Source organism: Scophthalmus maximus, chromosome 10 (assembly GCF_022379125.1).
Source record: "Scophthalmus maximus strain ysfricsl-2021 chromosome 10, ASM2237912v1, whole genome shotgun sequence".
NCBI classification, from domain to species: Eukaryota; Metazoa; Chordata; class Actinopteri; order Pleuronectiformes; family Scophthalmidae; genus Scophthalmus; species Scophthalmus maximus.
In genome coordinates, this window is record NC_061524.1 from 12752586 (window position 1) to 12765795 (window position 13210).

At 37.9% G+C, this 13210-nt stretch overlaps 1 long non-coding RNA gene across 1 annotated transcript; it reads left to right on the plus strand.

Moving 5' to 3' along the window:
• The first annotated feature begins 7670 nt into the window (after positions 1-7670).
• LOC118284231 lies at positions 7671-12782 on the plus strand. Its single transcript, XR_004784786.2, has 3 exons — positions 7671-8248; positions 8375-8472; positions 9610-12782. It is a non-coding gene; the product is annotated as an uncharacterized LOC118284231 (long non-coding RNA).
• Positions 12783-13210: the final 428 nt, after the last annotated feature.

Here is a 13210-nt window from a genome sequence, read left to right on the forward strand (position 1 = left end):
AAGACAGCAAGCACTGTAATCTAATCTAAAGTGATAAAACATCAACAGTAAAAGCTGTAGTTTTAATACAATGCATTCTCAGAGCTGGTGCAGCCCTATACACTCACTGTGCAAGTGACTTAGGGCTTTCATGCTTGATTGAATATTGGATTTAAAATGTCGATTAGCAGGATATACTGGACAATGTGGATAAGATAATAGCGATGAAGCTGAAATGTCATTCAGTTGGAGAATTTGTGAAGGAGCCTTGTTGACATTGCAGAGCTGCTAGAAAAACTGTAAAAGCATTCCACAGTGTCAGTTTGTCTCACAGAACTGTTGCAGGGTGAATTACTGATATGGCACAACACAGTCGATAAGGAGTTCCAGCCTTCACATTAGAGATGTTTTTGTGAAGTTTGTTCAGTAATTTAGTATGGGCCCTGAAGGATGTTATAAAAAACTGAAATGGTCCTTGACAGGGAAAACAATCCTCCAGGGTGATCCAAAATTTTCTTGGAAAACCAGAAAAGTGAGAACTAAAGTAATAAAACGTGCTAGTATTAAATGCATGCATTAGTGTTTTGTCTTCCTGTGAAATAAACGCATGCTATCTGGTAATATTCTTGCGATTATTTAAGCAGATATGATGGTATTTATAATGTTTGCAGCAACATTTAGATCATAGTTTGAATCCTGGCAAAGGTTGTAGAATCTTAAGGTGTTTTAAAGTGAGTCAGCAGCCTCTAATTTTTAATCTTGCAGTCCAGTAATTTCAGATAATATATTATGTGCACCAACTTCAACCAGTTAATCAACAGTACTTTTGTAATGGAGAAATATACGACATAGGTATCGTCTGCATGACAAACTCCCATTATTTGCCAGGTTTTGCAATATAATGTTCAATTTCCTTGGAAATAAAATGCACAGTGAACTCTGGCTTCATTCATTTTTGCTCACGTTATTCCTGCCAACATAGTGGTGTCAACAAAGTGAGGCATGTGATACCCATATATATATATATATATATTAGGTGTTCCAAAACAATTCACAGTTGACACTCCACTTCCTGGGATCCTCAGAAGTAAACCCGCATATTTGACCTGTAATACAGGTGAGATTTGCTGCCCTAGGCCCACAGTTCAGCCAACCCACTTCCACAGATATCTAAAGAGAAAGATCGCTGTCTGATAGGAAATAATGGTTCTTGTGCCTCTCACATTTATTCCTTTTTCTTTCTTCCACCTTATCCCATAATCTCTCCCCCCCCCCCCCCCCCCAATAGCACCAGGGTTGTGTAAATATGAAAGACTTTGCAAGAAAAAAATATTTTCTTACATCCACACAACCAGGCAGCAGTGCAAATAATAGGTGGATGTTCTCAGACCTACGGTGACCTAGTCAACCTCACTAAGCTTTGTAGACTCAAAACCCCTGTATTTTTTTGTATGTTATCAGTTATTACACATTATAATTTGCAGCTCAGCTCCAATAATCTGTCCATTGTATAAAAAAAATCACTGACCTAAAAAAACTTGCTGTTAGTGTGATAATATTCAGAAACTAACTTCAACATGGAATTTGCTCATCTTTTGTTCATACTGTATTGTATTGTTTTTTTCTCTTAGTGACCTGCTTTTATTCATTGTAACAATTAGTCCTGAAATCTTGATTTATAAATTTGCCACACTTGCTGTAAAATTCTTTTGAAATATGTTGCATGAATGAAATTTATCATTAGAAGTATAATCACAAGTCACAGAGAGGTCATGCAGAAATGGCATTCAGAACAAAGGCTACAGACAAGGTTAAGTTCAGGCAAACAAATGCTGGTTGGGGAATATTATGATGCAAATAAATAGGACATACATTATAATCACCTTTACTGAATGTCAAGGACATGTCAGATATTTGTGGAGGTACATAACACAAATATTTGCAACAGTATTTTTAAGTGCCTTACAGTAAATTGTATTTTTTTTTTGCCATTAGTGATAAGAAATCATCATCATTTTATACTGTAAAAAACAAGGAATAAGGAATGAGACAACTGATTGTTCTCATGTTGCATATTTGTGCACAAAAGATGTTTTTGAATATACCGTAATAAAACAGATCCTGTGTTTTTGGTTGTGCTATAGATTCATTTGCCAAAAAAAGTCATAAAAAGATCATTGAAAAAAAGCATTCATTTTGAACTTTCTTTTTAAATTCAGATCATGAAAATGTCATGCCCCATGAGTAAAGTGTCTTTGCTTCATTTGATCATATGTGGAATGGAAGATTGGCTTAATATGTGACCTCATGTCCCGGTCATGAGAAATCAAAGCCGCCCATAAATTTGAACCTTCTGCCACCATGATTAATGTTGACAACAACGGGTCGCACGTCAGTGCTAATTTGCGGAGTTAAATTTCTTAATGAACCCATTGAACAAATTAACCCAGCAAATTACCATTGATGAATTATCCATCAGTCTAGTGGTAGGCGGAGGTGTGTGAAGTTATTCACCTGCATAGACGTCGCAAGTATTAGAGCTCAGATGAAGTCAAGAAAATTTGAAAAAACACAGATGAAAAACATCAGATTCTTTTATATCTCGTGCAGAGTTAAATTGTGTCCTCTTGTGACAAAACAAGCAATTATTTAGATAGCAGAACTAAATCACAGTTATGTTTCCAGGGAACGACCAGGCTCTCCAGTGGTTATACTGAGCACATTGAGGAAACTATTCTTTGCCATTTCCAGATGTTTAGTTCTGCTCCATTTCACCTCTCTCCAAGTTTCTGATCAGGCCATGACTTCATTACAGTCTGGTGTATGATTTTTGAGGAACCATGAAAAGTGAAGCCCTCGGCACTGCCTTTTAAAAAAACTAATATTTTACACCAAATTAGTGCCATTAGCTATGTCTGTTATTACTTCCCTTGCTGGTCATATACTGTACAGTTAAGGACATCAGGTCCTTCATGGTTTTTAGTGAATATGCAGTTAGTTCATTTCTGTCTCACGAAAGACGGTATATAGCTTTCTCTATTATATCTAGGATTGTATTTGAGTTGTGGAAAGTGACAGAAGTATGGATTGCCTGATTGCATGAGCAATTTCTCTGTAGCCCATAATTGCACTATATTGATACGGGGGGGGGGTCTTGTTTCATATCTTACAATTCCACAGTTGGCTGACGAAAATGGGGCACTCTGCTTTTTGTGAGCCATGATATTCTCATTCTGCTGAACAGCTTGCCCTGCTTTGTGTATGTGTTAAAGGCTGAAATTCTACTGTGCAGTGAAGATGCATGAGAGCATTCTTGATTAGGCACTGCATGTACCATTTTATTTTTCGAACTGATGAAAACTGAAAACTGTATGACCTAGAATCCCTCTGGTAAAAACCAAACAGAGGAATACATTAGTCGTCACAGCAATGTAGTAAAGTAACAACTGTTAACAATTGCTCCCCTGCCACAGGAAGAAAGAAGAGATGAAAATGACAAGCACTTTGAACTGTGCTACACGCGGAAAAACAAGTGGGTCAAAAACACTGGAAATGCCAGAACTGCACGACAGGCGTCCAACATCGATTATTTACACCTGTTTAAAGCAACATTGTAAAGTTTTGGGAATGATCAACATGTTTAATTGTGCTGCACATTACTTAAAACCTGTGGTGAGTTCAAGTCTTTAATTCTTTAATTGACATGTTAGCGGTTTTTTTCCACACAGTTTAACTGCATAATGGCTTCAATTCTCTGCATGTACTGTTTGTTAAAACAGGGGCCACTCTCCAGCTGTAGAACTGGATGATGGTTCTAATGAAACGTGATGGCTTGGTTATTACTTTTGTCATGTTGACTTTATTATTTACTGTCATTAATGATCCTTTCACAAGTATATGGGGTAACAAAACTTTTGTTGCACTTTATATATCACAATCGCCATGATTGTGAAGCAGATTAAGTTGCAAATGATTGTAACCATAGAGGACTTTGCTTCATGGAAATCTGTACTGGTGTTGAAACATGTCACTGTTGGAAGTGTCTGCAACACAAACAAAGAAAATAAAAAGGCAGCTCCATCAGAAATTCGCGTGCTGCAGCACAGAGAGAAAAAACAGTTGAGGAGTAAAGTTTGATGATGCCCCGACTTTTGAATGCAAGTGTTTTGCATATTTTCAGAACATTTCATTGTATAGCTACATTAAAGTGGTGATATGGCTATGATTGCCCTGAGCTGTGATTGCCACATGCGAACAGCAGTCATAGCGAGCAGCTGCTGTAAGCCATATGGCCCTTTGAGCTGTAGAGGGAGAATCCCCCTGTCCTCATTAAACAGCTCATGGACCATTGGCCCAAAGACTTGACTGCTTCTCTGATGGTCTGCATTATCCCTGATATATCCCTGCAAAGTGGCTGCTATGTGCCACCCAGTTTTAAGGGAAATGGCTGACAATGTTTTAGTTTTCTTTTGTGTTTGCTGTGAAAGTTAATTTGTGAATTCAGCTGCCCAGTCTAGTCAATGACACGGTGAGTGAATATCAAGATGTACTTGGCTGGACTCAAATAAAAAAACATTGGTCCAGTTATGAATACATTAAGAGAAATTCTGAAAAGGAAATTGCTGATTAACCAAGAAGTTTGGCTAAATGACATTTTACTTGGTTTTACTTTTAATAACTTGCCAAGGACAGGGCCATAGTGTGCAGTGATGTCATGTTGTCTCAATACCTCATTCTTCACTCATTATCTACTAGACTGAGATGTCTTGGACTGACTGGCGTCATCACCTACGAGGGTTGCAACCAAGTATCTCTCTCCATTCATGCAACATTAAGGGTTAGAGCTTTGTGTGCTGCACTATACTGACAGGATATGCTATAAGAATGAATTATTAATGAAACACATTCATCTTAACCTACTTTGAATGTATGAAATGTTAAAAAACTCCAACCCCAATTCTCAACTATCTACAGTGTTATTCCATTTAGCACATATTAGGGTATAATTTAGATATATATTTTTTTGTCTTTGGAGCAACATTGGGTAGCTGCCTCTCTCTGAGAGACAGACACGATTCATCAGGAGCTCATTGATATTCAGCGGCATGTTGACCAGTGAAGTGACGACACATAACAATGAGTGCAATTAACTTCCCATGTTTTTCGGTAATCAAACTGAATGCATACTGAAAGTGTTGCATTCACACTTAAATGTTGAGGACTTGTTGACTGGACAATGGAGCATCAGTGTTAAGAAGCACATTGGACAGGACCAGTCAGAGTTACTTAAAACTGATTTTGCAATAAACAAGCCAAGTTCTGTTTTTTGGGATAATATTTCTCATGAATTTCATTGTATAAACAGAAGAAAAACAGACTTCATTTTGAGAGGGAGAGACCATTTTTTTTAAAGTGTTTCCTTGACTTTCAAATGCCTATTTAGGCTGCTCAGTCAAGCAGACCAATATGCGATTATACCTAATGCAAACTATTAATGATCATTACTGATATTGATTAGTCATTATTCATAGGAGTGCAGAGCAGGTCCTGATAAATTGGATGAATTATGTAATGGACTTGAAGGGTAAATTTTCACTATACAACAAATGAAAATGAAAAATCTTTTGAATTAGATGAATGTAGTTGAAGAGGAAAAAACAATGGCAATATTTTAAAATGTAATGAAATGCATTATTCATTGCAGAATGTCAGCCAAATAATAATTGATTTGACGAGTTTATTAGATACTACTTGGCATTTAAATGGCACATTAAGCAAATGTGAAATGGAGGCCCTTGGTTTATCTCAAGATCGATTGATATGGAGAAAAAAAAAACAGAATCACAACAGATATTAAGTGAAGGCCCTACATACCTCAGAATTCACCAACATGAAAAACATCTCAACATTAGACAATGACGTGATGGTGTGATGTGACCTCAGGCATGTTTACCAGCGCAGAAAAAGAAGGAAATTAGATTTTCCCATACAGCAATTTGGCAAATCCGGGTTCAGTCGGGAGCAAGAAAACAATCCGCCAATCAGTCACAACATCACCATTATTGCTGAATTTTGTTATGTTTCAACTCTGCTCTCACACTTTAATGTCATAATTGCGATGTTATTATCTAATTAGTGCTAATCATCTAATCAAGTGAGAGAGCAACTGCCTAAAGACCAAAGACAGTAACTCTCTCTGCCCAACACACTGTCGGTGGCTGTGGTTATATAACACTTGATGTCAAACTTTGCAAGGCATACTTATATGTCAGCCTTGTCCATTAACAGCATGTCTATGGAAATATTACTGCAAAGGTCATTGCCTCAAGGAACGTGGAGACAGAGGGGAGAGAAATGTGCGTGAAATAGCTGTGGCTAGTTGCATTGCCGGCAGAGCTCCTCGCCTTGCTTGCCATTTAAAAGCCAGCGAGCTTGGCTGATAATCCCTGTCAAAGGAGTGGGTCTGATCCCTGAGCCTCAGCCGCTATCGATTCCCTGTTTTATTGTTCTTTGATTTCCATTTTAGTTATTTAACAAGCACATGATGGATTGGTGATCTTCAGCTCTGCCCTGTCTGGCTCCACTCCCATTTCCTAAACTCATGTTTGTCTGACTAAGTGTATTGTTTACCGACTACCATCCTCTCTATTTCTTCTTAGCAGGGATTTGCATTCATCTGCTTCCTTCTCACTCTCTCTCTCTCTCTTTAAAGCACTGATTTCAAAAATAAGCATCGCCACCCCCCTCATAAAACTCCTGCATGTGTCCAGCTGAAAAACCTCCTAAAATTGCAAGTTGTGCAGCCTCCATTTTAAAGCGTGCAAGCTTGCAAGAGCTTGGCATGAATTGCAGAAATGAAATGAAGGTGATAAAAGATGTTTCATGCACCAATAGCCTCCAGTATGATAGTGAGCTCAGGGCTGCATTGGATTTTAGGGGTGTGATGGAGAAGATTAGAGGGAAAACTGGCTCTTTTTTTCCCCCTCCTCAAGTCTTCCACATGCTTGTTATTCTTCTCTTGTTTTCTCTGGGCTCATTGTGATGTCAGAAAGAGTGATTTGCTTTAATAGAAAAGAGGTGTCATGGACGCTGCATGTGCAACCTGAACAAAAATAAACACAGCAAAAACGTGCTTTTGGAGAAATGTTCCATATTTTACACTATTTACAGGAAATATCCTTTGTTAAGGTAGATTAGTAAACATAATACCATGTACTGCATAGTTACAGACAGTAATTAGCCATAATATGGTTTGATTTTTATGTATGTTTTCACAGAGCGACAGCAGAGAGAATTATGCATAAGACATCATCTGAAAGACAACTACCAATACATTGAAGGCAGCAGAACACATGCTTCCCAACACATGTATGGCATAGTCATTCAGGAGCATAATGATTTATTCAAGCTGTGATTTCAAAATAAAAGCCCTTCCTCTACAGAAGGCTTTGATTCCTTTGAAGCAAACGTACTGGTAAAAGCCACAGGTGAAAATAAGGGGTAACAGTTTGATGGACATTTAATGTGATGACACGTGTATCAGCTAAAATACAAACAGCCTGCAGCACTGCAGATACAGACTGCCTCATATTAAACAGAGAATTTATATTTTTTGTTTTTACAACCTGTGGGAATTTAGACATATTGTTGCCACGTGTGTCACAAACCGCTGAAACTCCTGTATCCACCTGCTGACATCCTGCAAGACTTTACCTGCAGACACTAGCGTAATTTGGTAGCTGTCGCTGCAGCTGGTTGCCACATTTGTTAGCAATGGAAATACCTTCTAAATTCTTCACGCGTCCCCACCCACAGCCTCCCCTGTCAGAAAACCCTGCCTTGTGTGCTGCCGTGCACCTCGTTGCCTCCCTATGGGAGCAGCAGCAGGGCAGTCTCTGTCACATTTGATTATGGCCTTGAAGGCAAAGAGCAACAACATAATAACCTTATCAGTAACAGATGATTGAGATCTTCAAAGGGCCCTGCTCTGCCTCTGCGCCTGTTCATCTGACTGGCCAGGGATGCGGGCTGATCAAAGGCCTCCAGAACATGATGGCTCAGCAGTGCGGGCTTGAACAGTCCACAGCTTTCTAACACTGACAGGTGTCACATCTTGGCTTCCTGGGTGGTGCATTCGGCCTACTGATCAGGGAGACTCATTGTTATTTGATCTAAAATGCCCTTGGTGTCAGATAAAACTGTAGAAGTTCCCGGATGAAGAAATGCTCTGCATATCCCTGGACCATTGTAAGAATTCAAGGATAATAAGGTACATTTCTTGAAGTTTATATGTGTATTTTTACCGAAAGAGCATCAGGGCTTCTCAACATAGAAAGATATGTTCATCATTGTTAAATGGACCATAGTATATTTTTGATATATTTTCATTTTACAGTGATTTGCTGCAAGGGTCTTTTCGTGCCTCTGCCCATCACATACTGGGATTGACTCCATTCCTGCGTGACCATTAATCACAACTGAAGTAATTATAAGGTAAAGACAGAGAATACATGAATGAGTAATGAACCGAAACATAGTAATTAAGATTATTCACACAACTGCGGTTTAAGACACTGTTTAAAGATATTCAAATATTTGTTGATAATTAGAATGACATCCATTTACTGGAAGGTGAAGGATTAAAATGTTGAGCCTAGATTAAAAAACAAGCCAGACAAGTCAAGATGGGGTAATTGGGTGATGAAGAAGCAAAGTGTACGAAGAGTCTTAATTGATGGAATAATCATTTTGGATTTCAACTTTGAAATTGTATTAAGAATTGAAAAAATACCTGTGCTAAGGTGGCATGGTTCATTTTAGTTATTTACTGAGCTGGTATTTGCTCTTCTTTCATAGATATCACACAATAATGACACAAAATTATGACTTCGTATATGTATTTAGAGCCATCTGGTTATTATACTGACAACTGGTCCCAAATGTGTTGTTTCCCCAAGTGAAGTTTATAAAGATAAACATGGCAGCCAGTGTCACATCTGTTGACTAGAGATAAGTCACAGGCAACTCAGTTACGCCGCCACCCATTGGTTTGCTGCGATTTTGAAGCCTCCACTTTAGTATTTTGACCAGCGACATCTTGGGTTTTTCACCTAACATAGGAGCGGGGGGTGGGTCTGACTGAGAGCTCATCCTCTGTGCGCCCACCTACCTACTCAACAAGACTTGAAACTAGAGATTGAGACAACAGACTCCTCAGGAAAATGTTTACTGGTGTTACAAATCAAGTGAAACTTGAACTAGAAACAGTGAAGTCGCCCTCTGATGGTCATTCCAGGGAAGACAGGGTTGAGGCATATCCGCATTAGCTTCACTCTCTGGACCTAGTGACTATGTCCGTCTTTATATACAGTCTATGGTCACAGGTCTTCTTGAGGTTTCCTTTTTTTTGGGGGGATTTATTCACGTGCTGAAGTTGTACATTTTACAATGTACAATAACAACATTACACTATCCTGCAAAGTTTTCCTGTCACTCAACACTGAAACATCAGAGGAGTTTTGACCTAAATCTTTTTTCATCTCGTCTCATCTAAACCAGTTTTCACAGAGCCTCCCCTGAACACTGACAATCCACCTTAGCATCAATTCTTTTCTCTTTCTTTCTTTCCAGGAGTCTTCACCAAGCTATGAAGTGGCAGTCTGGAAACAGCTTTGTTGCTCCGGGTTGCATATCTAAGAATATGCGTGTATGCTGGTTTCAGATGTGACTTCTCTTTTCAAATTAATTGATTTAGCAATATTTTTACTTAACAACTCCTTAAGGCATCAAAGGTGTTTGCGAAGGATGGTTGGCGCAGTTCAGATGCTTACAGATTATTTTGATAAGGCTGCTAGATTTGTCATTTGATTGCCTGCCCTGTGTTCCCCGTAATCCCTATAATCTGCAGGAAAGGAAATCCTTTTATATTTAATTAGTAAATGAGCATCAGTGTCTGAACCTAGTGATCGCATGTAACATTTATTTTCTCTGACGTGTCTTTATACACATGGCTGCACATGTAGCCTTGGTGTTTGCTCTCTGCAGTCCACACTCCAGCAATTCTCTCCTTGCAAAAGCTGGTCTTTGCCAGTGGCTCCATCTTTCTGTGTCACTACACTTTGAAGACATAAAGGTTAGCAGGGCGCAACTTGCATCTAAAAAAACAAAGCCAGAGATCTTCAGCTGCTCTTCCTCGGTCTAATGTGTGAACTCACACTGCCTTCCTGTACCAACGCAAGTTAGTAGATTTAAAACAGCTGCACTTTGCAACTTTATTAGTGGTGGATGATTTGCAAGAGATAGATGTTTAAATTTCAAGCCATACATAGCTTTCTGAAGTAATTTTGTTTAAACATATATTAGCGCTACTCACACTGCAATGCAGTGCGAAATTGAAACAGACGGGGTGAGGATGCCTTAATATCTCCACAAGGTCTGGATGTACTGGTTCACACACACTCGATCTGTCCACTCTACACTCTTCCTACACAAATCATACAATAAGATGGGGCACAAACACAATTGTCAATATTTTATAGTACATGTAATACAAAATATACTTTTATATGTATATATTGTATTATTGTAGTGTGATATATCTTCACGACATGTCGTCATGATGTCAGATGCTATCTAGAAAAAGAAGCTCACTAATTTGATCCCTAAAAAACGGGGAAACAATTTTCAAAACACAACTACAATGTTTTCACTTTACTTCTTTATCAGCTAATTCTCTTCATGTGAAAAAATGGGTCAATATATCTGCTGCACCTGATAAAGCCCTGCTGTGAATCCCAGGTTAAGTTTCGCCATCAATAATGTCATAATATATACACATTTCATTCATTACAATATTAACTGAACACTGAAATATCAATTATATATCAATGTCAATAAGATTCAACCAAATCTTAAACTCCCTGGAAACAAGAATGTATGCATTTTGTGATATACTGAATATAATAGACTACATCTTACTGAGATTCTGCTTACACTGTTCTCTCACTGTTACACTCTATTTTATATATCTTAAAGCCTTTGCTGCTATAACATGGCAAAGTTACCCATCATGGGACAAATAAAGTCTCATATCTTATGATTTGGAAATACATAGGGGATACATGGAAGACTTATCATAATACTAAATGGATCTGAATAAAAGATGATGGATCAAATGATTGATACAGACCACTTAAAGAAAATATGGATTTATACATAATCCCTTCCGATATGCTTCATATATTATCATACAGAATATGAATTGCACCAATTCATGATGAATCATATATTGGATCATTTACACTCATTTAATGTTACATAGTTGCTAAAGTTTCACATGATTGGTGTTCAGGCTATATGGCCATGTCCATTCAAATGATCAATAACAATGAGTTAGAATAAATAAAGATATTGTCAACTATTACCTATATGTAATAATAATAATAATACATTTCATTTATAGAGGGATAAGGATGAAAAATAAAATCATGACACTTTTCACAGACTGGTGATTTTAAACAATATGATCAAAAAGTAAACCTCACATTTAGCAAAGCCTCAGATGTATTTCACTGCTGTCTGCCTCTCAGATGGTCCCTTAAGCAGGCGTCACCGCCCTCCCATCACCAAGCCCCCTCTGCCACAGTCATCTAACACGTCAGAGCGCCACAGATCTGAAGCTGCGAAAAGCAGTTACTGCTCTTCCATTGCTTGTGCGTCACTGGGGAATATCCAGGTCTCAAATAATAAAAAAAACAAGAAGAGATTCAGGCCCTTTGAGAGCCCATCGACAGTGAGCATTAACGGTATTGTGATTGCATCAAGCCAAGCCTTCCATTGAAATTTAATTAATCTTGATCTGTTGTTGTTGTTGTTGCTTAGTTGTTTACAGTTGCTTTTTGCATTCAGCACCATTTATGAATGTTTGATCAGCTTAATTTGCACACGGAGATAGCAACAATGAATGTAAATGTGTTTCTCTTTGCAACATATTCATTTCGGATTTATTATTAGAAATCCACATAGAAAACTGTCGTGGTAGGTTTGTGTTGTAGATATTGTAGGAATAGTGTTATTCAGTGACTGTAAATTTCCACTGTATTTAGTAAAGTCTGTCAAAGCCCATTTGAGCTACATCAACAGTGGGCTAACCTAGCTCAGCACAAAGCCTGGAAATAACAAATTAATATAGTAATTCTTACACTTTGGATTTTAAATGGAGTGACCAAATTAAATTAAATTGTGCTAATTAGTTGTTTTTTTTGCTTTTGAGGTACTGGTCGGCAACCTTTCATTTGGAAAGTATATTCATTTACTAATCACTCCATGTGGGTTTTGATCAAAGTGCTGAAAGTTAGACTTTCTAAGCATTTCTTCAACTGAAGATGTCACATAATTGTCATCATCTACTACCTGTAAACGCCTCATCGAGCTCTGTTTTCATTATGCGATAAGAAGTTTCCTCATATTTTAAACAATTTACTTATTTTGTCTTTTGATTTCTTATCTCTATTTAATTTCCCTCCAACTTCGTAACAGCAAAGTTGGCATATTTGAATGTGGATTTAATTCGATGTAAAATTAAATTATCTTCCACAGAGAAGTTGACTGCCTTGGATTAAACTGATTCATGACTTTATGACTATTTGACTTTCCTGTAACAAGATAAAACAGAGCTAACAAAAAAAAACTATTACAGTTGCAGCAATTGGATTCTAATCTACATTCATGACATAATTTTTAATCTCTGTTACTTAACTTTGGATTTCATCACGACTGTTTTGACAGTTCTCAGCTACAGTAAATTAAAAACCTTTCAATCCAATTGATTCCGAAATTAAAGTGTGTCTTTCTTTATGTGAGTGTATTCACCACAGATCATACACAGCTTCACAGAACTCAATAACAAGCAACATATAATATTGCATGGCAGCCGTTCTGAATACGAGCAGGGTTAGAATTTAATTGGTAATACTTTGCGTGTTGGTTATGTCTTTTGCACATGTCATGCTGCAGATCTCCATCTTACTGTAAGCCTGTAAAATGACCCAATCCATCTAGCTGTTGCATGTTGCATAAGGTGCGTGATGCAGCATTGTGTCTCATTAGTATCCAGCGTGTAAAGATGCCAACTGACAGCAGTCCTGGGGGATAGCTTTGTGCTGCTCCCTTATTTATGTGGCCAGTGCAACTCAGGAACGTCTCATACCTACGTGCTCTCCACATCCCCCAT